This window comes from Papaver somniferum, chromosome 2, assembly GCF_003573695.1.
Source record: "Papaver somniferum cultivar HN1 chromosome 2, ASM357369v1, whole genome shotgun sequence".
In the NCBI taxonomy this organism is placed as follows: Eukaryota; Viridiplantae; Streptophyta; class Magnoliopsida; order Ranunculales; family Papaveraceae; genus Papaver; species Papaver somniferum.
The window spans coordinates 43,160,282-43,165,077 of record NC_039359.1 but is presented as its reverse complement, the minus strand read 5'-3'; positions in this window follow the sequence as shown (position 1 = coordinate 43,165,077).

Below are 4,796 nucleotides of genomic sequence, written 5' to 3'. Positions count from 1 at the left end.
TACCCTGCTGAATAATTTCAAAATCATTTAACAGGCTATATAGAAATAATAAAAATAATTTAAAATAACAATGTGATGGACTGTTTTTTATGAATTCTACACATTGCAAATACAAGTGCAACGAACATGGTTGATGTGGATGTGTACCTTCAAAATTCCAATGTCATCATCTACATGCTGCAGATCATCAGACGCATTTGTCGGTGATGTTTGATTGTTATAAAGTATAACATCTTGGTTTGATACATCTTCATAATTTTGAATTTGAGACCCACGAATATCTAGTTCTTTTATTGGATATGCTTGAGGTCGAGGGTTAGACCTCGCGTATTCTTGACTCAGCATATCCATTTGTTTCTTTTTTTCATTGTTGTTATTGCATAGTAAAAATGGATTAACATGCAAACTTGTATCCATGGGGTTGCAGAAATACACTTGACTTGGCATGAATCGAACAATCATTGGAGTCTTTTTTCGGTTATTGTTGTTGTTCATGTACGTTCGACGAAATGTGTCAACATGCAAGCATGTACCTATTGGGTTGTGGAAATATTTTCCATGCAAGCATGTGCATCTCGGGCTGCAGTATTCTCCATGCAACATGTTCATTTGATTCTCTTCTCTGTTGGTGTTGTTGTTGTTTTTGTTATCCTTTTCTAATTGAAGAAGTGAGTCACCTTGCAAACTCATGCCCATTAGATTATCAAATTCTTGATTCGGTATGTTCATTTGATATTTTTCGACGTTCTTGTTCTTATTTTTATTATCCTTGTATAACTGAATAAATGAGTCAGCGTGCATACCCATACTTATTGGGTTATAAAATACTTGATTTTGTTCCCCGTCATCGTCATTGTAGTTGTTATCCTTGTATAATCGAAGAAACATGTCAACATTTAATATCATATATGCAAAATATTGATTAGTTTTACACTTTTATATATGCAAAATATTGATTAGTTTTACACTTTTATATGCACCGTAGATGAATTTCCTATAAATAACACGGTTGGTGAAGTGCCTACCATAAGCTTGGAATCCTGATTTAGTACCAACGGCTTAAATGGTTACATCATCAATCATAAATTCATTCGTAACTGCCACTATATCGGAAAAACAAAAAAGAAACAAAGCACAATATAATACTTTTTTTTACCTGACTCAGTTCAACTTGAGATCCGCATTGGTTGTTCGTAAATGAGGATTTTGAGCCTAATGGTATGTCCATACGTTGAACTTGGTAATTATCAAGCCGTAAACCAGTTGACTTCTTAGGTGACAAAATCATGGATGATTTTTTTTTATTACCGTAAGAACTGTAAATGAATTGTCCATTAAAATGATCTGCACAAATTATTGTACATAATAAATTTGAATGGCAGAGATAAAAACTACTAACCTACCGTGGCGCATTCCATTAGCTTCACTACCATTTACTAGTAATCCATTAGGTTGACTACCATCCACAAAAAGATTGACTATACATAATTTTTTGATCCACATCCATCTGAATCATTATCAACATATGTGATCGATCAAATAGAATTTTTTTTTTAAAAATAGTAACACAATGATGTACAGTATTTTTATGGTCCCATGTTGGCTTAATCCTTACCGGATAACCAATGGGTGGATCCTCGTTCATCAGAGACCCTTGAATTAAAATTTCCTTCTACAAAAGACAGAACCTTTATTATTGACGTTGCGGCAGTACATAATGCTTAATAGGCAATGTCTTCTTTTATGTAACTGGGAGAGAAACATTGTGTTTGTTTTTTGTCCACTCGGTGTCTGGATCTGGCTCAGACCCTGACTCAAACCTAATCTTTGAGTCGGACCCGTTCGAGTCAGCTGCCCCTGATTCATGTGATCGATCCACTGATTCGCATATTTTTGAGTCAGTTGAGTCAGATCACGTTGAGTCCGATTCAGGTGAGTCGGATGATTTTAGTCAGATTCAAACAAGTCAAATCCAAAATAATAAATAAAAAAAGCATGATGGAAGTTTCGTTCATTCTGTTAGGGTTTTCTGTATTACCAATCTGGCTCGAGCTTATACAAGTTATGTCCTCAAAAATTTTGGTTATCCAAGCCATTCAGGCTTGATATATATCATATACACAACATCAAAACGATAGGTTAGACTTTTTTTAATTAAAAAATTATTTTTATTCTCAAATGACACTGATATAAGAAAAAAAGAAAAAAGGAAGATGATAATTACTTTTCTCTACCTAACTTGATTTAGCGTGTCCGTAAGGAATTTTCTTTGCCATCTGATTTCAGTTAAGCTAGTAGCATGCTTACGCAGGCTTTTGTCGAAACACCTGGAAGATCCTCGGAAAATATTAAAACATTACTAACTTCTTGGAATCAACTGTCAAAAAAGAAACTTCTTAAAATTGAAAGGTAAAATTATTTGTAAGGATTTAATGAAATATCTTAAATTTTAGTTATCATCACTCCTAAGTTTATTCTCGTTCATATGTAGTTCCATCTCCGCCACTGCCTTTAGTTGCTCGTAACGCTGGAAAATACAAATATAAATTACGCGTTCCTATTCAAAAAGGTAGCTTTATTTTTCATAGATTAGGCGTTGTTATTCAAAAAGGTGTTGGAGCCCAGCTTGTTGCTAGGTTACCAACCAAAAGCTTTGTATAATGGTTAAGATTTTATTTTCTAAATATAAATTAATAAGATTATTTATAGAATTTGCAATTAGAATATTAATTAGGAAAAAAATAAAAAATGGAGCTATACTTACTTTGATCCTGGATCATCAAAGGACATATGAAAAGTTACATGGCGTGTTTGATGCAAAGGAGCAAAGATTAATTAGTAGACAAATTCGAATTAAAATTATTTTCAAATCTAAAATTATCAGAAACCTTTTTTTTTCCGAATTAAAGTTGTAACAAACATTTAAGGTCCTCCTAAATAAAATAAATAAGTAAATGACTGAAATCTCAAACAACAAGAGAGAAAGAAATTTGACTCGCGATTAACTATGATAATCTTGTCACCGTCATCTGTAATGTGGCCAAGCTTATTAAGATGAAACTGTATAACCATGAACAATATTCATTACTTGATACATATTAAGAAAAAACCGTATAATAAAAGCTCAAAACTAAAAAGAATATTATAAAAAAAATGAGGATAATTTGCATTAGATAAAATAACTACCTTTGGATCATCTACGTCATGCTTCCCCAAGTTCACAAAAAAAAAAAGAAAAACGTATTTATTGAGAAATCCATCAATAAGCATAATAATATATTTAAATGAAATCCTTACTATTAGTCATAGATGAATTATATTTCAAGTGAAACCAAAGAAAAAAAATTATAGATATGGTGGTCTCGTACTAGTCTCTATCAAGAATTGGAAGATTAACGTAGCGATTCAGCGTCTTCATAAACCTGAAAAAATAATAATACGAAGAAACTAAATCAAGATGAATAAAAGGACTATATCATGCACATATGAACTTAGCAACGCGAAGATAACGATTTTTAGAATAAAACCAGAAACAAAATGTTATAATTCTCGTATAATTATAAAGAAACTAAAGAATATAAGAGATATGGGATTAGGCTTTTCACTTCTTATTGTCACTTGGGTACTGACTAACGCGACCGGAAGGTGAGAAGGCTACAAGAGCTACATCTACATCAGAAAGAGTTGACAGTTCATGAATCTTTTTAATCAAACCATTTCTACGTTTGGAGAACGTTATTTGACTCCTTGTTGCATCTTCTATCTTCTTGATAGTGACTTTATGACGTCCCATTACTAACTGCTTAGTAAGGCTTGCAGATCAAGAACTTTTGGAAAAATCAAAAAAGCTTTGGCAAAAATGAAACGAATACTTAGTATATATTCTCACTAAGATCCACTGAGTATATATAGATCTAGGGATATGAATAAGAAAACCAGTCATCATAACAAAAACAACAAATTTTAATTAGAGAGAGAAGATAATTTAATGTGGATTCCTTAATAAATTGGTTTAATACGGTGAAAATGTTACGTGTCATAGTTACCTCGTAACGGTGGATAGTTTTACCCGTAATGATTTCGGTTTGACCTCACAATTAAGATGGCAACTGTTTTTGTTTTTGTTTTCTTAATCCGATTCATCATAAATTACCATATTAACTGAATATATTTACTATGCAAGTTCTTTATGAATCATTATTTTTACTGAGATGAATCAAAAAATGGATTTTTAAGTATATAAAATCATTCAAAATTTAGCTATGACATATTTTTTTAAACGGAAAATGGGCCAGTTGTCCAAATATTTTTAAAACATGATTCAAATGGACGAGTAAAAACTATTATGGATGAAATGGACACCAAAGAAATAGCAAGAGTAAAACTGGATTCATCCTGACTTAAACTTAAAAAATAGCAAGGATGAAACTGGATGCATCCTGATGTAAATTAAAATAAGAAAAAGTATTTAAAAATGGGTAGGATGAAACTGTTTACATTTTGGCTATTTTTACATTTTTGTCCATTTAAACAATATCAAAATCTAAATGTCCTTTTCACCCATAAATTGTTGATTTTGGTGTTTTTAACCAATTTTGTGTTTTTTCTTAATTAGGATTTACTTACACATTTAGCTCTTATCGGTAAATAGAAATTATAATGGATACATGTCAAAATATCAAAATGATTGATCTTTTTAGGGAAATGTATAAAACAGTCCTACTATTAGGACCCGATTTACAAAATGGTCATACAGTTACAAACAATTAACAAACCAGCCACACTTCCGTTAAAAC